At 50.4% G+C, this 21,571-nt stretch overlaps 9 pseudogenes; all 9 read right to left on the reverse strand.

Moving 5' to 3' along the window:
• Positions 1-121: 121 nt before the first annotated feature.
• LOC130305080 (5S ribosomal RNA) lies at positions 122-241 on the reverse strand (annotated as a pseudogene).
• Positions 242-2,882: 2,641 nt separating this feature from the next.
• On the reverse strand, positions 2,883-3,002 carry LOC130305085 (5S ribosomal RNA; annotated as a pseudogene).
• A 480-nt stretch (positions 3,003-3,482) lies between these two features.
• On the reverse strand, positions 3,483-3,602 carry LOC130305066 (5S ribosomal RNA; annotated as a pseudogene).
• Positions 3,603-5,269: 1,667 nt separating this feature from the next.
• Positions 5,270-5,389, reverse strand: LOC130305069 (5S ribosomal RNA; annotated as a pseudogene).
• Positions 5,390-5,661: 272 nt separating this feature from the next.
• Positions 5,662-5,781, reverse strand: LOC130305112 (5S ribosomal RNA; annotated as a pseudogene).
• Positions 5,782-9,003: 3,222 nt separating this feature from the next.
• On the reverse strand, positions 9,004-9,123 carry LOC130305111 (5S ribosomal RNA; annotated as a pseudogene).
• A 5,650-nt stretch (positions 9,124-14,773) lies between these two features.
• On the reverse strand, positions 14,774-14,893 carry LOC130305104 (5S ribosomal RNA; annotated as a pseudogene).
• A 2,082-nt stretch (positions 14,894-16,975) lies between these two features.
• Positions 16,976-17,095, reverse strand: LOC130305120 (5S ribosomal RNA; annotated as a pseudogene).
• A 2,656-nt stretch (positions 17,096-19,751) lies between these two features.
• LOC130305121 (5S ribosomal RNA) lies at positions 19,752-19,871 on the reverse strand (annotated as a pseudogene).
• Between the last annotated feature and the right edge of the window lie 1,700 nt (positions 19,872-21,571).

Raw genomic sequence — 21,571 nt, forward strand, 5'->3', positions numbered from 1 at the left:
GACGAGAGCAGGCGCGTTCAGCTTAGGATGGCCATTGACAGCTTCATGCTTTTTATACTGTGCATTTAAGCATCAATAAATCCTTTTCGGAATCGAAACGGAAGGCGGCAACAGAGCAAAATGTCAACTGCACCCGGGATTCCCAGCCAGTCTCCCATGCCGGTACTTACCGGGCCCTAAGCTGGGTAGCAGTCTGCGATCTGACGAGAGCAGGCGCGTTCAGCTTAGGATGGCCGTTGACATCTTCATGCCTTGTATATTGTGGATTTAAGCATCAATAAATTTTTTTTTTAATCGGAAAGGAAGGCGGCAACAGAGCAAAATGTCAATGGCACCTTGGATTGCCAGCCAGTCTCCCATGCCGGTAACTGCCGGGCAGCAGTCTGCGATCTGAGGAGAGCAGGCATGTTCAGGCTTAGGATGGCCGTTGACAGCTTCACACCCTGTATATTGTGAATTTAAGCATCAATAAATCCTTTTCCGAATCGGAGCGGAAGGCGGCATTAGATTACAATGTCAACTGCACCCGGGATTCCCAGCCAGTCTCCCATGCTGGTACTTACCAGGACCTAAGCTGGGTAGCAGTCTGCGATCTGACGAGAGCAGGCGCGTTCAGCTTAGGATGGCCGTTGACAGCTTCACACTTTGTATACTGTGGATTTAAGCATCAATAAATAATTTTCGGAATCTGAGCAGAAACAGAGCAAAATGTCAACTGCACCCGGGATTCCCAGCCAGTCTCCCTTGCTGGTACTTACCAGGCCCGAAGGAGGGTAGCAGTCTGCGATCTGACGAGAACAGGCGCGTTCAGCTTAGGATGGCCGTTGACATCTTCTCGCCCTTTATACTGTGCATTTAGGCATCAATAAATCCTTTTCGGAATTGGAACGGAAGGCGGCAACAGAGCAAAATGTCGCCGGCAGCCGGGATTCCCAGCCAGTGTCCCATGCCGGTACTTACCGGGCCCTAAGATCTGTACCAGTCTGCGATCTGACGAGAGCAGGCGCGTTAAGCTTAGGATGGCCGTCGACAGCTTCACACCTTGTATACTGTGGATTTAAGCATCAATAAATTCTTTTCGGAATCGGAGCGGAAGGCAGCAATAGAGCAAAATATCAACGGCACCCGGGATTCCCAGCCAGTCTCCCATGCCAGTACTTACCGGGCCCTAAGCTGGGTAGCAGTCTGCGATCTGACGAGAGAAGGCGCGTTCAGCTTAGGATGGCCGTTGACATCTTCATGCCTTGTATACTGTGGATTTAAGCATCAATAAATATTTTTTTTAATCAGAGAGGAAGGCGGCAACAGATCAAAATGTCAATAGCACCTTGGATTGCCAGCCAGTCTCCCATGCCCGTACTTGCCGGGCAGCAGTCTGCGATCTGACAAGAACAGGCGCATTCAGCTTAGGATAGCCGTAGACGGCTTCACACCCTGTATATTGTGGATTTAAGCATCAATAAATCCTTTTCGGAATCAAAGCAAAATGTCTACAGAGCTACATGTCAACAACACCTGAGATTCCCAGCCAGTCTCCCATGCTGGTACTTACCGGGCCCTAAGCTGGGTAGCAGTCTGCGATCTGGCGAGAGCAGGCGCGATCAGCTTAGGATGGCCGTTGACAGCTTCACACTTTGTATACTGTGGATTTAAGCATCAATAAATAATTTTCGGAATCGGAGCAGAAACAGAGCAAAATGTCAACTGCACCCGGGATTCCCAGCCAGTCTCCCATGCTGGTACTTACCAGGCCCGAAGCTGGGTAGCAGTCTGCGATCTGACGAGAACAGTCACATTCAGCTTAGGATGGCCGTAGACATCTTCACACCCTGTATACTGTGGATTTAAGCATCAATAAATCCTTTTCGGAATCGGAACGGAAGGCGGCAACAGAGCAAAATGTCAGCGGCAGCCGGGATTCCCAGCCAGTGTCCCATGCCGGTACATACCGGGCCCTAAGATCTGTACCAGTCTGCGATCTGACGAGAGCAGGCGCGTTAAGTTTAGGATGGCCGTCGACAGCTTCACACCTTGTATACTGTGGATTTAAGCATCAATAAATTCTTTTCGGAATCGGAGCGGAAGGCGGCAACAGAGCAAAATGTCAACTGCACCCGGGATTCCCAGCCAGTCTCACATGCCGGTACTTACTGGGCCCTAAGCTGGGTAGCAGTCTGCGATCTGACGAGAGCAGGCGCGTTCAGCTTAGGATGGCCGTTGACATCTTCACGCGTTGTATATTGTGGATTTAAGCATCAATAAATATTTTTTTAATCGGCGGCAACAGAGCAAAATGTCAATGGCACCTTGGATTGCCAGCCAGTCTCCCATGCCGGTAACTGCCGGGCAGCAGTCTGCGATCTGAGGAGAGCAGGCACGTTCAGGCTTAGGATGGCCGTTGACAGCTTCACACCCTGTTTATTGTGCATTTAAGCATCAATAAATCCTTTTCCGAATCTGAGCGGAAGGCGGGAACAGACTAAAATGTCAACTGCACCCGGGATTCCCAGCCAGTCTCCCATGCTGGTACTTACCGGGCCCTAAGCTGGGTAGCAGTCTGCGATCTGACGAGAGCAGGTGCATTTAGCTTTGGATGGCCGTTGACAGCTTCACACTTTGTATACTGTGGATTTAAGCATCAATAAATAATTTTCGGAATCGGAGCAGAAACAGAGCAAAATGTCAACTGCACCCGGGATTCCCAGCCAGTCTCCCATGCTGGTACTTATCAGGCCCGAAGCAGGGTAGCAGTCTGCGATCTGACGAGAACAGGCACATTCAGCTTAGGATGGCCGTAGACAACTTCACACCCTATATACTGTGGATTTAAGCATCAATAAATCCTTTTCGGAATCGGAGCGTAAGGCGGCAACAGAGCAAAATGTCAACGACACCTGGGATTCCCAGCCAGTCTCCCATGCTGGTACTTACCGGGCCCTAAGCTGGGTAGCAGTCTGCGATCTGACGAGAGCAGGCGCGTTCAGCTTAGGATGGCCGTTGACAGCTTCACGCCCTTTATACTGTGCATTTAAGCATCAATAAATCCTTTTCCGAATCGGAGCGTAAGGCGGCAACAGATTAAAATGTCAACTGCACCCGGGATTCCCAGCCAGTGTCCCATGCCGGTACTTACCGGGCCCTAAGATCTGTACCAGTCTGCGATCTGACGAGAGCAGGCGCGTTCAGCTTAGGATGGCCGTTGACATCTTCACGCCTTGTATACTGTGGATTTAAGCATCAATAAATATTTTTTTTAATCGGAGAGGAAGGCGGCAACAGATCAAAATGTCAATAGCACCTTGGATTGCCAGCCAGTCACCCATGCCCGTACTTGCCGGGCAGCAGTCTGCGATCTGACAAGAACAGGCGCATTCAGCTTAGGATAGCCGTAGACGACTTCACACCCTGTATATTGTGGATTTAAGCATCAATAAATCCTTTTCGGAATCGGAGCAAAATGTCTACAGAGCTACAGAGCAAAATGTCAACAACACCTGAGATTCCCAGCCAGTCTCCCATGCTGGTACTTACCGGGCCCTAAGCTGGGTAGCAGTCTGCGTTCTGACGAGAGCAGGTGCGTTCAGCTTAGGATGGCCGTTGACAGCTTCACACTTTGTATACTGTGCATTTAAGCATCAATAAATCCTTTTCGGAATCGGAACGGAAGGCGGCAACAGAGCAAAATGTCAACGGCAGCCGGGATTCCCAGCCAGTGTCCCATGCCGGTACTTACCGGGCCCTAAGATCTGTACCAGTCTGCTATCTGACGAGAGCAGGCGCGTTAAGCTTAGGATGGCTGTCGACAGCTTCACACCTTGTATACTGTGGATTTAAGCATCAATAAATTCTTTTCGGAATCGGAACGGAAGGCGGCAACAGAGCAAAATGTCAACTGCACCCGGGATTCCCAGCCAGTCTCCCATGCCGGTACTTACTCGGCCCTTAGCTGGGTAGCAGTCTGCGATCTGACGAGAGCAGGCGCGTTCAGCTTAGGATGGCCGTTGACATCTTCACGCCTTGTATATTGTGGATTTAAGCATCAATAAATATTTTTTTCATCGGAGAGGAAGGCGGCAACAGAGCAAAATGTCAATGGCACCTTGGATTGCCAGCCAGTCTCCCATGCCGGTAACTGCCGGGCAGCAGTCTGCGATCTGAGGAAAGCAGGCACGTTCAGGCTTAGGATGGCCGTTGACAGCTTTACACCCTGCATATTGTGGATTTAAGCATCAATAAATCCTTTTCCGAATCGGAGCGGAAGGCGTCAACATATTAAAAAGTCAACTGCACCCGGGATTCCCAGCCAGTCTCCCATGCTGGTACTTACCAGGACCTAAGCTGGGTAGCAGTCTGCGATCTGCCGAGAGCAGGCGCGTTCAGCTTAGGATGGCCGTTGACAGCTTCACACTTTGTATACTGTGGATTTAAGCATCAATAAATAATTTTCGGAATCGGAGCAGAAACAGAGCAAAATGTCAACTGCACCCGGGATTCCCAGCCAGTCTCCCTTGCTGGTACTTACCAGGCCCGAAGCTGGGTAGCAGTCTGCGATCTGACGAGAACAGGCGCGTTCAGCTTAGGATGGCCGTTGACAGCTTCTCGCCCTTTATACTGTGCATTTAGGCATCAATAAATCCTTTTCGGAATTGGAACGGAAGGCGGCAACAGAGCAAAATGTCAACGGCAGCCGGGATTCCCAGCCAGTGTCCCATGCTGGTACTTACCGGGCCCTAAGATCTGTACCAGTCTGCGATCTGACGAGAGCAGGCGCGTTAAGCTTAGGATGGCCGTCGACAGCTTCACACCTTGTATACTGTGGATTTAAGCATCAATAAATTCTTTTCGGAATCGGAGCGGAAGGCAGCAATAGAGCAAAATATCAACGGCACCCGGGATTACCAGCCAGTCTCACATGCCAGTACTTACCGGGCCCTAAGCTGGGTAGCAGTCTGCGATCTGACGAGAGCAGGCGCGTTCAGCTTAGGATGGCCGTTGACATCTTCACGCCTTGTATACTGTGGATTTAAGCATCAATAAATATTTTTTTTAATCGGAGAGGAAGGCGGCAACAGATCAAAATGTCAATAGCACCTTGGATTGCGAGCCAGTCTCCCATGCCCGTACTTGCCGGGCAGCAGTCTGCGATCTGACAAGAACAGGCGCATTCAGCTTAGGATAGCCGTAGACGGCTTCACACCCTGTATATTGTGGATTTAAGCATCAATAAATTCTTTTCGGAATCGGAGCGGAAGGCAGCAATAGAGCAAAATGTCAACGGCACCCGGGATTCCCAGCCAGTCTCCCATGCCAGTACTTACCGGGCCCTAGGCTGCGTAGCAGTCTGCGATCTGACGAGAGCAGGCGCGTTCAGCTTTGGATGGCCATTGACAGCTTCATGCTTTTTATACTGTGCATTTAAGCATCAATAAATCCTTTTCGGAATCGGAGAGGAAGGCGGCAACAGAGCAAAATGTCAATAGCACCTTGGATTGCCAGCCAGTCTCCCATGCCCGTACTTGCCGGGCAGCAGTCTGCGATCTGACAAGAACAGGTACATTCAGCTTAGGATAGCCGTAGACGGCTTCACACCCTGTATACTGTGGATTTAAGCATCAATAAATCCTTTTCGGAATCGGAGCGGAAGGCGGCTACAGAGCAAAATGTCAACAACACCTGGGATTCCCAGCCAGTCTCCCATGCTGGTACTTAACGGGCCCTAAGCTGGGTAGCAGTCTGCGTTCTGATGAGAGCAGGCACGTTCAGCTTAGGATGGCCGTTGACAGCTTCACGCCCTTTATACTGTGCATTTAAGCATCAATAAATCCTTTTCCGAATCGGAGCGGAAGGCGGCAACAGATTAAAATGTCAACTGCACCCGGGATTCCCAGCCAGTCTCCCATGCTGGTACTTACCAGGCCCTAAGCTGGGTAGCAGTCTGCGATCTGACGAGAGCAGGCGCGTTCAGCTTAGGATGGCCATTGACAGCTTAACACTTTGTATACTGTGGATTTAAGCATCAATAAATCCTTTTCGGAATCGGAACGGAAGGCGGAAACAGAGCAAAATGTCAACGGCAGCCGGGATTCCCAGCCAGTGTCCCATGCCGGTACTTACCGGGCCCTAAGATCTGTACCAGTCTGCGATCTGACGAGAGCAGGCGCGTTAAGCTTAGGATGGCCGTCGACAGCTTCACACCTTGTATACTGTGGATTTAAGCATCAATAAATTCTTTTCGGAATCGGAGCGGAAGGCGGCAACAGAGAAAAATGTCAACTGCACCCGGGATTCCCAGCCAGTCTCCCATGCCGGTACTTACTGGGCCCTAAGCTGGGTAGCAGTCTGCGATCTGACGAGAGCAGGCGCGTTCAGCTTAGGATGGCCGTTGACATCTTCACGCCTTGTATATTGTGGATTTAAACATCAATAAATATTTTTTTAATCGGAGAGGAAGGCGGCAACAGAGCAAAATGTCAATGGCACCTTGGATTGCCAGCCAGTCTCCCATGCCGGTAACTGCCGGGCAGCAGTCTGCGATCTGAGGAGAGCAGGCACGTTCAGGCTTAGGATGGCCGTTGACAGCTTCGCACCCTGTATATTGTGGATTTAAGCATCAATAAATCCTTTTCCGAATCGGTGCGGAAGGCGGCAACAGATTAAAATGTTAACTGCACCCGGGATTCCCAGCCAGTCTCCCATGCTGGTACTTACCAGGCCCTAAGCTGGGTAGCAGTCTGCGATCTGACGAGAGCAGGCGCGTTCAGCTTAGGATGGCCGTTGACAGCTTCACGCCTTGTATATTGTGGATTTAAGCATCAATAAATATTTTTATTAATCGGAGAGGAAGGCGGCAACGGAGCAAAATGTCAATGGCACCTTGTATTGCCAACCAGTCTCCCATGCCGGTAACTGCCGGGCAACAGTCTGCGATCTGAGGAGAGCAGGCACGTTCAGGCTTAGGATGGCCGTTGACAGCTTCACACCCTGTATATTGTGGATTTAAGCATCAATAAATCCTTTTCCGAATTGGAGCGGAAGGCGGCAACAGATTAAAATGTCAACTGCACCTGGGATTCCCAGCCAGTCTCCCATGCTGGTACTTACCAGGCCCTAAGCTGGGTAGCAGTCTGCGATCTGACGAGAGCAGGCACGTTCAGCTTAGGATGGCCGTTGACAGCTTCACACTTTGTATACTGTGGATTTAAGCATCAATAAAAAAAATTCGGAATCTGAGGAGAAACAGAGCAAAATGTCAACTGCACCCGGGATTCCCAGCCAGTCTCCCATGCTGGTACTTACCAGGCCCGAAGCTGGGTAGCAGTCTGCGATCTGACGAGAACAGGCGCATTCAGCTTAGGATTGCCGTTGAGAGCTCCTCGCCCTTTATACTGTGCATTTAGGCATCAATAAATCCTTTTCGGAATTGGAACGGAAGTTGGCAACAGAGCAAAATGTCAACGGCAGCCGGGATTCCCAGCCAGTGTCCCATGCCGAAACTTACCGGGCCCTAAGCTGGGTAGCAGTCTGCGATCTGACGAGAGCAGGCGCGTTCAGCTTAGGATGGCCGTTGACATCTTCACTCTTTGTATACTGTGGATTTAAGCATCAATAAATATTTTTTTTAATCGGAGATTAAGGCGGCAACAGGTCAATAGCACCTTGGATTGCCAGCCAGTCTCCCATGCCCGTACTTGCCGGGCAGCAGTCTGCGATCTGACAAGAACAGGCGCATTCAGCTTAGGATAGCTGTAGACGGCTTCACACCCTGTATATTGTGGATTTAATAAATCCTTTTCGGAATCGGAGCAAAATGTCTACAGAGCTACAGAGCAAAATGTCAACAACACCTGGGATTCCCAGCCAGTCTCCCATGCTGGTACTTACCAGGCCCTAAGCTGGGTAGCAGTCTGCGATCTGACGAGAGCAGGCGCGTTCAGCTTAGGATGTCCGTTAACAGCTTCACGCCCTTTATACTGTGCATTTAAGCATCAATAAATCCTTTTCCGAATAGGAGCGGAAGGCTGCAACAGATTAAAATGTCAACTGCACCCGGGATTCCCAGCCAGTCTCCCATGCTGGTACTTACCAGGCCCTAAGCTGGGTAGCAGTCTGCGATCTGACGAGAGCAGGCACGTTCAGCTTAGGATGGCCGTTGACAGCTTCTCACTTTGTATACTGTGCATTTAAGCATCAATAAATCCTTTTCGGAATCGGAACGGAAGGCGGCAACAGAGCAAAATGTCAACGGCAGCCGGGATTCCCAGCCAGTGTCCCATGCCGGTACTTACCGGGCCCTAAGATCTGTACCAGTCTGCGATCTGACGAGAGCAGGCGCGTTCAGCTTAGGATGGCCATTGACAGCTTCATGCTTTTTATACTGTGCATTTAAGCATCAATAAATCCTTTTCGGAAACGGAATGGAAGGCGGCAACAGAGCAAAATGTCAACTGCACCCGGGATTCCCAGCCAGTCTCCCATGCCGGTACTTACTGGGCCCTAAGCTGGGTAGCAGTCTGCGATCTGACAAGAGCAGGCGCGTTCAGCTTAGGATGGCCGTTGACATCTGCACGCCTTGTATATTGTGGATTTAAGCATCAATAAATAATTTTTTAATCGGAGAGGAAGGTGGCAACAGAGCAAAATGTCAATGGCACCTTGGATTGCCAGCCAGCCTCCCATGCCGGTAACTGCCGGGCAGCAGTCTGCGATCTGAGGAGAGCAGGCACGTTCAGGCTTAGGATGGCCGTTGACAGCTTCACACCCTGTGTATTGTGGATTTAAGCATCAATAAATCCTTTTCCGAATCGGAGCGGAAGGCGGCGATCTGACGAGAGCAGGCGCGTTCAGCTTAGGATGGCCGTTGACAGCTTCTCGCCCTTTATACTGTGCATTTAGGCATAAATAAGCTTAGGATGGGCGTCAACAGCTTCACACCTTGTATACTGTGGATTTAAGCATCAATAAATTATTTTCGGAATCGGAGCGGAAGGCAGCAATAGAGCAAAATGTCAACGGCACCTGGGATTCCCAGCCAGTCTCCCATGCCAGTACTTATCGGGCCCTAAGCTAGGTAGCAGTCTGCGATCTGACGAGAGCAGGCGCGTTCAGCTTAGGATGGCCATTGACAGCTTCATGCTTTTTATACTGTGCATTTAAGCATCAATAAATCCTTTTCGGAATCGGAGAGTAAGGCGGCAACAGAGCAAAATGTCAATAGCACCTTGGATTGCCAGCCAGTCACCCATGCCCGTACTTGCCGGGCAGCAGTCTGCGATCTGACAAGAACAGGCACATTCAGCTTAGGATAGCCGTAGACGGCTTCACACCCTGTATACTGTGGATTTAAGCATCAATAAATCCTTTTCGGAATCGAAGCGGAAGGCGGTTACAGAGCAAAATGTCAACAACACCTGGGATTCCCAGCCAGTCTCCCATGCTGGTACTTACCGGGCCCTAAGCTGGGTAGCAGTCTGCAATCTGACGAGAGCAGGCGTGTTCAGCTTAGGATGGCCGTTGTAAGCTTCACATTTTGTATACTGTGGATTTAAGCATCAATAAATAATTTTCGGAATCGGAGCAGAAACAGAGCAAAATGTCAACTGCTCCCAGGATTCCCAGCCAGCCTCCCATGCCGGTACTTACCAGGCCCGAAGCTGGGTAGCAGTCTGCGATCTGACAAGAACAGGCGCATTCAGCTTAGGATGGCCGTAGACATTTTCACAACCTGTATACTGTGGATTTAAGTATCAATAAATCCTTTTCGGAATCGGCGCGAAAGGCGGCAACAGAGCAAAATGTCAACGACACCTGGGATTCCCAGCCAGTCTCCCATGCTGGTACTTACCGGGCCCTAAGTTGGGTAGCAGTCTGCGATCTGACGAGAGCAGGCGAATTCAGCTTAGGATGGCCGTTGACAGCTTCTCGCCCTTTATACTGTGCATTTAAGCATCAATAAAACCTTTTCGGAATCGGAACGGAACGGAAGGCGGCAACAGAGCAAAATGTCAACGGCAGCCGGGATTCCCAGCCAGTGTCCCATGCCGGTACTTACCGGGCCCTAAGATCTGTACCAGTCTGCGATCTGACGAGAGCAGGCGCGTTAAGCTTAGGATGGCCGTCGACAGCTTCACACCTTGTATACTGTGGATTTAAGCATCAATAAATTCTTTTCGGAATCGGAGCAGAAGGCGGCAACAGAGCAAAATGTCAACTGCACCCGGGATTCCCAGCCAGTCTCCCATGCCGGTATTTACTGGGCCCTAAGCTGGGTAGCAGTCTGCGATCTGACGAGAGCAGGCGCGTTCAGCTTAGGATGGCCGTTGACATCTTCACGCCTTGTATATTGTGGATTTAAGCATCAATAAATATTTTTTTAATCGGAGAGGAAGGCGGCAACAGAGCAAAATGTCAATGGCACCTTGGATTGCCAGCCAGTCTCCCATGCCGGTAACTGCCGGGCAGCAGTCTGCGATCTGAGGAGAGCAGGCACGTTCAGGCTTAGGATGGCCGTTGACAGCTTCACACCCTGTTTATTGTGGATTTAAGCATCAATAAATCCTTTTCCGAATCTGAGCGGAAGGCGGCAACAGAGCAAAATGTCAACTGCACCCGGGATTCCCAGCCAGTCTCCCATGCTGGTACTTACCAGGCCCTAAGCTGGGTAGCAGTCTGCGATCTGACGAGAGCAGGTGCATTTAGCTTAGGATGGCCGTTGACAGCTTCACACTTTGTATACTGTGGATTTAAGCATCAATAAATAATTTTCGGAATCGGAGCAGAAACAAAGCAAAATGTCAACTGCACCCGGGATTCCCAGCCAGTCTCCCATGCTGGTACTTATCAGGCCCGAAGCAGGGTAGCAGTCTGCGATCTGACGAGAACAGGCACATTCAGGTTAGGATGGCCGTTGACAGCTTCTCGCCCTTTATACTGTGCATTTAAGCATCAATAAAACCTTTTCGGAATCGGAACGGAACGGAAGGCGGCAACAGAGCAAAATGTCAACGGCAGCCGGGATTCCCAGCCAGTGTCCCATGCCGGTACTTACCGGGCCCTAAGATCTGTACCAGTCTGCGATCTGACGAGAGCAGGCGCGTTAAGCTTAGGATGGCCGTCGACAGCTTCACACCTTGTATACTGTGGATTTAAGCATCAATAAATTCTTTTCGGAATCGGAGCGGAACGCAGCAATAGAGCAAAATGTCAACGGCACCTGGGATTCCCAGCCAGTCTCCCATGCCAGTACTTACTGGGCCCTAAGCTGGGAAGCAGTCTGCGATCTGACAAGAGCAGGCGCGTTCAGCTTAGGATGGCCGTTGACATCTTCACGCCTTGTATACTGTTAATTTAAGCATCAATAAATATTTTTTTTAATCGGAGAGTAAGGCGGCAACAGATCAAAATGTCAATAGCACCTTGGATTGCCAGCCAGTCTCCCATGCCCGTACTTGCCGGGCAGCAGTCTGCGATCTGACAAGAACAGGCGCATTCAGCTTAGGATAGCCGTAGACGGCTTCACACCCTGTATATTGTGGATTTAAGCATCAATAAATCCTTTTTGGAATCGGAGCAAAATGTCTACAGAGCTACAGAGCAAAATGTCAACAACACCTGAGATTCCCAGCCAGTCTCCCATGCTGGTACTTACCGGGCCCTAAGCTGGGTAGCAGTCTGCAATCTGACGAGAGCAGGCGCGTTCAGCTTAGGATGGCCATTAACAGCTTCATGCCCTTTATACTGTGCATTTAAGCATCAATAAATCCTTTTCTGAATCGGAGCGGAAGGCGGCAACAGATTAAAATGTCAACTGCACCCGGGATTCCCAGCCAGTCTCCCATGCTGGTACTTACCAGGCCCTAAGCTGAGTAGCAGTCTGCGATCTGACGAGAGCAGGCGCGTTAAGCTTAGGATGGCCGTTGACAGCTTCACACTTTGTATACTGTGCATTTAAGCATCAATAAATTCTTTTCGGAATCGGAACGGAAGGCGGCAACAGAGCAAAATGTCAACGGCAGCCGGGATTCCCAGCCAGTGTCCCATGCCGGTACTTACCGGGCCCTAAGATCTGTACCAGTCTGCGATCTGACGAGAGCAGGCGCGTTAAGTTTAGGATGGCCGTCGACAGCTTCACACCTTGTATACTGTGGATTTAAGCATCAATAAATTCTTTTCGGAATCGGAGCGGAAGGCGGCAACAGAGCAAAATGTCAACTGCACCCGAGATTCCCAGCCAGTCTCCCATGCCGGTATTTACTGGGCCCTAAGCTGGGTAGCAGTCTGCAATCTGACGAGAGCAGGCGCGCTCAGCTTAGGATGGCCGTTGACATCTTCACGCCTTGTATATTGTGGATTTAAGCATCAATAAATATTTTTTTAATCGGAGAGGAAGGAGGCAACAGAGCAAAATGTCAATGGCACCTTGGATTGCCAGCCAGTCTCCCATGCCGGTAACTGCCGGGCAGCAGTCTGCGATCTGAGGAGAGCAGGCACGTTCAGGCTTAGGATGGCCGTTGACAGCTTCACACCCTGTTTATTGTGGATTTAAGCATCAATAAATCCTTTTCCGAATCTGAGCGGAAGGCGGCAACAGATTAAAATGTCAACTGCACCCGGGATTCCCAGCCAGTCTCCCATGCTGGTACTTACCAGGCCCTAAGCTGGGTAGCAGTCTGCGATCTGACGAGAGCAGGTGCATTTAGCTTAGGATGGCCGTTGACAGCTTCACACTTTGTATACTGTGGATTTAAGCATCAATAAATAATTTTCGGAATTGGAGCAGAAACAGAGCAAAATGTCAACTGCACCCGGGATTCCCAGCCAGTCTCCCATGCTGGTACTTATCAGGCCCGAAGCAGGGTAGCAGTCTGCGATCTGACGAGAACAGGCACATTCAGCTTAGGATGGCCGTAGACAACTTCACACCCTGTATACTGTGGATTTAAGCATCAATAAATCCTTTTCGGAATCGGAGCGTAAGGCGGCAACAGAGCAAAATGTCAACGACACCTGGGATTCCCAGCCAGTCTCCCATGCTGGTACTTACCGGGCTCTAAGCTGGGTAGCAGTCTGCGATCTGACGAGAGCAGGCACGTTCAGCTTAGGATGGCCATTGACAGCTTTTCGCACTTTATACTGTGCATTTAAGCATCAATAAATCCTTTTCGGAATCGGAACGGAAGGCGGCAACAGAGCAAAATGTCAACGGCAGCCGGGATTCCCAGCCAGTGTCCCATGCCGGTACTTACCGGGCCCTAAGATCTGTACCAGTCTGCGATCTGACAAGAGCAGGCACGTTAAGCTTAGGATGGCCGTCGACAGCTTCACACCTTGTATACTGTGGATTTAAGCATCAATAAATTATTTTCGGAATCGGAGCGGAAGGCAGCAATAGAGCAAAATGTCAACAGCACCCGGGATTCCCAGCCAGTCTCCCATGCCAGTACTTACCGGGCCCTAGGCTGGGTAGCAGTCTGCGATCTGACGAGAGCAGGCGCGTTCAGCTTTGGATGGCCATTGACAGCTTCATGCTTTTTATACTGTGCATTTAAGCATCAATAAATCTTTTTCGGAATCGGAGCGGAAGGCAGCAATAGAGCAAAATGTCAACTGCACCCGGGATTCCCAGCCAGTCTCCCATGCTGGTACTTACCAGGCCCTAAGCTGGGTAGCAATCTGCGATCTGACGAGAGCAGGCACGTTCAGCTTACGATGGCCGTTGACAGCTTCACACTTTGTATACTGTGGATTTAAGCATCAATAAATATTTTTATTAATCGGAGAGGAAGGCGGCAACAGAGCAAAATGTCAATGGCACCTTGGATTGCCAGCCAGTCTCCCACGCCGGTATCTGCCGGGCAGCAGTCTGCGATCTGAGGAGAGCAGACACGTTCAGCTTAGGATGGCCGTTGACAGCTTCACACCCTGTATATTGTGGATTTAAGCATCAATAAATCCTTTTCCGAATCGGAGCGGAAGGCGGCAACAGATTAAAATGTCAACTGCACCCGGGATTCCAGCCAGTCTCCCATGCTGGTACTTACCAGGCCCTAAGCTGGGTATCAGTCTGCGATCTGACGAAAGCAGGCGCGTTCAGCTTAGGATGGCCGTTGACAGCTTCACACCCTGTATACTGTGCATTTAAGCATCAATAAATCCTTTTCGGAATCGGAACGGAAGGCGGCAACAGAGCAAAATGTCAACGGCAGCTGGGATTCCCAGCCAGTCTCCCATGCCAGTACTTACCGGGCCCTAAGCTAGGTAGCAGTCTGCGATCTGACGAAAGCAGGCGCGTTCAGCTTAGGATGGCCATTGACAGCTTCATGATTTGTATACTGTGCATTTAAGCATCAATAAATCCTTTTCGGAATCGGAACGGAAGGCGGCAAAAGAGCAAAATGTCAACTGCACCCGGGATTCCCAGCCAGTCTCCCATGCCGGTACTTACTGGGCCCTAAGCTGGGTTGCAGTCTGCGATCTGACGAGAGCAGGCGCGTTCAGCTTAGGATGGCCGTTGACATCTTCACGCCTTGTATATTGTGAATTTAAGCATCAATAAATATTTTTATTAATCGGAGAGGAAGGCGGCAACAGAGCAAAATGTCAATGGCACCTTGGATTGCCAGCCAGTCTCCCATGCCGGTAACTGCCGGGCAGTAGTCTGCGATGTGAGGAGAGCAGGCACGTTCAGGCTTAGGATGGCCGTTGACAGCTTCACACCCTGTGTATTGTGGATTTAAGCATCAATAAATCCTTTTCCGAAGGCGGCAACAGATTAAAATGTCAACTGCACCTGGGATTCCCAGCCAGTCTCCCATGCTGGTACTTACCAGGCCCTAAGCTGGGTAGCAGTCTGCGATCTGACGAGAGCAGGCGCATTCAGCTTAGGATGGCCGTTGACAGCTCCACACTTTGTATACTGTGGATTTAAGCATCAATAAATAATTTTCGGAATCGGAGCAGAAACAGAGCAAAATGGCAACTGCACCCGGGATTCCCAGCCAGTCTCCCATGCTGGTACTTACCAGGCCCGAAGCTGGGTAGCAGTCTGCGATCTGACGAGAACAGGCGCATTCAGCTTAGGATGGCCATAGACATCTTCACACCCTGTATACTGTGAATTTAAGCATCAATAAATCCTTTTCGGAATCGGAGCGTAAGGCGGCAACAGAGCAAAATGTCAACGACACCTGGGATTCCCAGCCAGTCTCCCATGCTGGTGCTTACCAGGCCCTAAGCTGGGTATCAGTCTGCGATCTGACGAGAGCAGGCGCGTTCAGCTTAGGATGGCCGTTGACAGCTTCACCCCCTTTATATTGTGGATTTAAGCATCAATAAATAATTTTCCGAATCGAAGCGGAAGGCGGCAACAGATTAAAATGTCAACTGCACCCGGGATTCCCAGCCAGTCTCCCATGCTGGTACTTACCAGGCCCTAAGCTGGGTAGCAGTCTGCGATCTGACGAGAGCAGGAGCGTTCCGCTTAAGATGGCCGTTGACAGCTTCACACTTTGTATACTGTGCATTTAAGCATCAATAAATCCTTTTCGGAATCGGAACGGAAGGCGGCAACAGAGCAAAATGTCATCGACACCAGGGATTCCCAGCCAGTCTCCCATGCTGGTACTTACCGGGCCCTAAGCTGGGTAGTAGTCTGCGATCTGACGAGAGCAGGCACGTTCAGCTTAGGATGGCCGTTGACAGCTTCTTGATTTTTATATTGTGCATTTAAGCATCAATATATCCTTTTCGGAATCGGAACGGAAGGCGGCAACAAAGCAAAATGTCAACTGCACCCGGGATTCCCAACCAGTCTCCCATGCTGGTACTTACCGGGCCCTAAGCTGGGTAGCAGTCTGCGATCTGACGAGAGCAGGCGCATTCAGCTTAGGATGGCCGTAGACATCTTCACACCCTGTATACTGTGGATTTAAGCATCAATAAATCCTTTTCGGAATCGGAACGGAAGGCGGCAACAGAGCAAAATGTCAACGGCAGCCGGGATTCCCAGCCAGTCTCCCATGCTGGTACTTACCAGGCCCTAAGCTGGGTATCAGTCTGCGATCTGTCGAGAGCAGGCGCGTTCAGCTTAGGATGGCCGTTGACAGCTTCACACTTTGTATACTGTGCATTTAAGCATCAATAAATCCTTTTCAGAATCGGAACGGAAGGCGGCAACAGAGCAAAATGTCAACGGCAGCCGGGATTCCCAGCCAGTGTCCCATGCCGGTACTTACCGGGCCCTAAGATCTGTACCAGTCTGCGATCTGACGAGAGCAGGCGAGTTAAGCTTAGGATGGCCGTCGACAGCTTCACACCTTGTATACTGTGGATTTAAGCATCAATAAATTCTTTTCGGAATCGAAGCGGAAGGGAGCAATAGAGCAAAATGTCAACGGCAACCGGGATTCCCAGCCAGTCTCCCATGCCAGTACCTACCGGGCCCTAAGCTAGAGCAGTCTGCGATCTGACGAGAGCAGGCGCGTTCAGCTTAGGTTGGCCATTGAAAGCTTCATGCTTTTTATACTGTGCATTTAAGCATCAATAAATCCTTTTCGGAATCGGAACGGAAGGCGGCAACAGAGCATAATGTAAACTGCACCCGGGATTCCCAGCCAGTCTCCCATGCCGGTAATTACTGGGCCCTAAGCTGGGTAGCAGTCTGCAATCTGACGAGAGCAGGCGCGTTCAGCTTAGGATGGCCGTTGACATCTTCACGCCTTGTATATTGTGGATTTAAGCATCAATAAATATTTTTATTAATCGGAGAGGAAGGCGGCAACAGAGCAAAATGTCAATGGCACCTTGAATTGCCAGCCAGTCTCCCATGCTGGTAACTGCCGGGCAGCAGTCTGCGATCTGAGGAGAGCAGGCACATTCAGGCTTAGGATGGCCGTTGACAGCTTCACACCCTGTGTATTGTGGATTTAAGCATCAATAAATCCTTTTCCGAATCGGAGCGGAAGGCAGCAACAGATTAAAATGTCAACTGCACCCGGGATTCCCAGCCAGTCTCCCATGCTGGTACTTACCAGGCCCTAAGCTGGGTAGCAGTCTGCGATCTGACGAGAGCAGGCGCGTTCAGCTTAGGATGGCCGTTGACAGCTTCACGCTTTGTATACTGTGGATTTAAGCATCAATAAATAATTTTCGGAATCGGAGCAGAAACAGAGCAAAATGTCAACTGCACCCGGGATTCCCAGCCAGTCTCCGATGCTGGTACTTACCAGGCCCGAAGCTGGGTAGCAGTCTGCGATCTGACGAGAACAGGCGCATTCAGCTTAGGATGGCCGTAGACATCTTCACACCCTGTATACTGTGGATTTAAGCATCAATAAATCCTTTTCGGAATCGGAGCGTAAGGCGGCAACAGAGCAAAATGTCAACGACACCTGGGATTCCCAGCCAGTCTCCCATGCTGGTACTTACCGGGCCCTAAGCTGGGTAGCAGTCTGCGATCTGTCGAGAGCAGGCACGTTCAGCTTAGGATGGCCGTTGACAGCTTCACGCCTTGTATATTGTGGATTTAAGCATCAATAAATCCTTTTCGGAATCGGAGAGGAAGGCGGCAACAGAGCAAAATGTCAATAGCACCTTGGATTGCCAGCCAGTCTCCCATGCCCGTACTTGCCGGGCAGCAGTCTGCGATCTGACAAGAACAAGCACATTCAGCTTAGGATAGCCGTAGACGGCTTCAAACCCTGTATACTGTGGATTTAAGCATCAATAAATCCTTTTCGGAATCGGAGCGGAAGGCGGCTACAGAGCAAAATGTCAACAACACCTGGGATTCCCAGCCAGTCTCCCATGCCGGTACTTACTGGGCCCTAAGCTGGGTAGCAGTCTGCGATCTGACGAGAGCAGGCGCGTTCAGCTTAGGATGGCCGTTGACATCTTCACGCCTTGTATATTGTGGATTTAAACATCAATAAATATTTTTATTAATCGGAGAGGAAGGCGGCAACAGAGCAAAATGTCAATGGCACCTTGGATTGCCAGCCAGTCTCCCACGCCGGTATCTGCCGGGCAGCAGTCTGCGATCTGAGGAGAGCAGACACGTTCAGCTTAGGATGGCCGTTGACAGCTTCACACCCTGTATATTGTGGATTTAAGCATCAATAAATCCTTTTCCGAATCGGAGCGGAAGGCGGCAACAGATTAAAATGTCAACTGCACCCGGGATTCCAGCCAGTCTACCATGCTGGTACTTACCAGGCCCTAAGCTGGGTATCAGTCTGCGATCTGACAAGAGCAGGCGCGTTGAGCTTAGGATGGCCGTTGACAGCTTCACACCCTGTATACTGTGCATTTAAGCATCAATAAATCCTTTTCGGAATCGGAACGGAAGGCGGCAACAGAGCAAAATGTCAACGGCAGCCGGGATTCCCAGCCAGTGTCCCATGCCGGTACTTAACGGGCCCTAAGATCTGTACCAGTCTGCGATCTGACGAGAGCAGGCGCATTCAGCTTAGGATGGCCGTTGACAGCTTCACACTTTGTATACTGTGGATTTAAGCATCAATAAATAATTTTCGGAATCGGAGCAGAAACAGAGCAAAATGGCAACTGCACCCGGGATTCCCAGCCAGTCTCCCATGCTGGTACTTACCAGGCCCGAAGCTGGGTAGCAGTCTGCTATCTGACGAGAACAGGCGCATTCAGCTTAGGATGGCCATAGACATCTTCACACCCTGTATACTGTGGATTTAAGCATCAATAAATCCTTTTCGGAATCGGAACGGAAGGCGGCAACAGAGCAAAATGTCAACGGCAGCCGGGATTCCCAGCCAGTCTCCCATGCTGGTACTTACCAGGCCCTAAGCTGGGTATCAGTCTGCGATCTGTCGAGAGCAGGCGCGTTCAGCTTAGGATGGCCGTTGACAGCTTCACACTTTGTATACTGTGCATTTAAGCATCAATAAATCCTTTTCAGAATCGGAACGGAAGGCGGCAACAGAGCAAAATGTCAACGGCAGCCGGGATTCCCAGCCAGTGTCCCATGCCGGTACTTACCGGGCCCTAAGATCTGTACCAGTCTGCGATCTGACGAGAGCAGGCGAGTTAAGCTTAGGATGGCCGTCGACAGCTTCACACCTTGTATACTGTGGATTTAAGCATCAATAAATTCTTTTCGGAATCGAAGCGGAAGGCAGCAATAGAGCAAAATGTCAACAGCAACCGGGATTCCCAGCCAGTCTCCCATGCCAGTACCTACCGGGCCCTAAGCTAGAGCAGTCTGCGATCTGACGAGAGCAGGCGCGTTCAGCTTAGGTTGGCCATTGAAAGCTTCATGCTTTTTATACTGTGCATTTAAGCATCAATAAATCCTTTTCGGAATCGGAACGGAAGGCGGCAACAGAGCATAATGTAAACTGCACCCGGGATTCCCAGCCAGTCTCCCATGCCGGTAATTACTGGGCCCTAAGCTGGGTAGCAGTCTGCAATCTGACGAGAGCAGGCGCGTTCAGCTTAGGATGGCCGTTGACATCTTCACGCCTTGTATATTGTGGATTTAAGCATCAATAAATATTTTTATTAATCGGAGAGGAAGGCGGCAACAGAGCAAAATGTCAATGGCACCTTGAATTGCCAGCCAGTCTCCCATGCTGGTAACTGCCGGGCAGCAGTCTGCGATCTGAGGAGAGCAGGCACATTCAGGCTTAGGATGGCCGTTGACAGCTTCACACCCTGTGTATTGTGGATTTAAGCATCAATAAATCCTTTTCCGAATCGGAGCGGAAGGCAGCAACAGATTAAAATGTCAACTGCACCCGGGATTCCCAGCCAGTCTCCCATGCTGGTACTTACCAGGCCCTAAGCTGGGTAGCAGTCTGCGATCTGACGAGAGCAGGCGCGTTCAGCTTAGGATGGCCGTTGACAGCTTCACGCTTTGTATACTGTGGATTTAAGCATCAATAAATAATTTTCGGAATCGGAGCAGAAACAGAGCAAAATGTCAACTGCACCCGGGATTCCCAGCCAGTCTCCCATGCTGGTACTTACCAGGCCCGAAGCTGGGTAGCAGTCTGCGATCTGACGAGAACAGGCGCATTCAGCTTAGGATGGCCGTAGACATCTTCACACCCTGTATACTGTGGATTTAAGCATCAATAAATCCTTTTCGGAATCGGAGCGTAAGGCGGCAACAGAGCAAAATGTCAACGACACCTGGGATTCCCAGCCACTCTCCCATGCTGGTACTTACCGGGCCCTAAGCTGGGTAGCAGTCTGCGATCTGACGAGAGCAGGCACGTTCAGCTTAGGATGGCCGTTGACAGCTTCACGCCTTGTATATTGTGGATTTAAGCATCAATAAATCCTTTTCGGAATCGGAGAGGAAGGCGGCAACAGAGCAAAATGTCAATAGCACCTTGGATTGCCAGCCAGTCTCCCATGCCCGTACTTGCCGGGCAGCAGTCTGCGATCTGACAAGAACAAGCACATTCAGCTTAGGATAGCCGTAGACGGCTTCAAACCCTGTATACTGTGGATTTAAGCATCAATAAATCCTTTTCGGAATCGGAGCGGAAGGCGGCTACAGAGCAAAATGTCAACAACACCTGGGATTCCCAGCCAGTCTCCCATGCCGGTACTTACTGGGCCCTAAGCTGGGTAGCAGTCTGCGATCTGACGAGAGCAGGCGCGTTCAGCTTAGGATGGCCGTTGACATCTTCACGCCTTGTATATTGTGGATTTAAACATCAATAAATATTTTTATTAATCGGAGAGGAAGGCGGCAACAGAGCAAAATGTCAATGGCACCTTGGATTGCCAGCCAGTCTCCCACGCCGGTATCTGCCGGGCAGCAGTCTGCGATCTGAGGAGAGCAGACACGTTCAGCTTAGGATGGCCGTTGACAGCTTCACACCCTGTATATTGTGGATTTAAGCATCAATAAATCCTTTTCCGAATCGGAGCGGAAGGCGGCAACAGATTAAAATGTCAACTGCACCCGGGATTCCAGCCAGTCTACCATGCTGGTACTTACCAGGCCCTAAGCTGGGTATCAGTCTGCGATCTGACAAGAGCAGGCGCGTTGAGCTTAGGATGGCCATTGACAGCTTCACACCCTGTATACTGTGCATTTAAGCATCAATAAATCCTTTTCGGAATCGGAACGGAAGGCGGCAACAGAGCAAAATGTCAACGGCAGCCGGGATTCCCAGCCAGTGTCCCATGCCGGTACTTAACGGGCCCTAAGATCTGTACCAGTCTGCGATCTGACGAGAGCAGGCGCATTCAGCTTAGGATGGCCGTTGACAGCTTCACACTTTGTATACTGTGGATTTAAGCATCAATAAATAATTTTCGGAATCGGAGCAGAAACAGAGCAAAATGGCAACTGCACCCGGGATTCCCAGCCAGTCTCCCATGCTGGTACTTACCAGGCCCGAAGCTGGGTAGCAGTCTGCGATCTGACGAGAACAGGCGCATTCAGCTTAGGATGGCCATAGACATCTTCACACCCTGTATACTGTGGATTTAAGCATCAATAAATCCTTTTCGGAATCGGAGCGTAAGGCGGCAACAGAGCAAAATGTCAACGACACCTGGGATTCCCAGCCAGTCTCCCATGCTG

This window comes from Hyla sarda, unplaced genomic scaffold (assembly GCF_029499605.1).
Source record: "Hyla sarda isolate aHylSar1 unplaced genomic scaffold, aHylSar1.hap1 scaffold_1307, whole genome shotgun sequence".
NCBI classification, from domain to species: Eukaryota; Metazoa; Chordata; class Amphibia; order Anura; family Hylidae; genus Hyla; species Hyla sarda.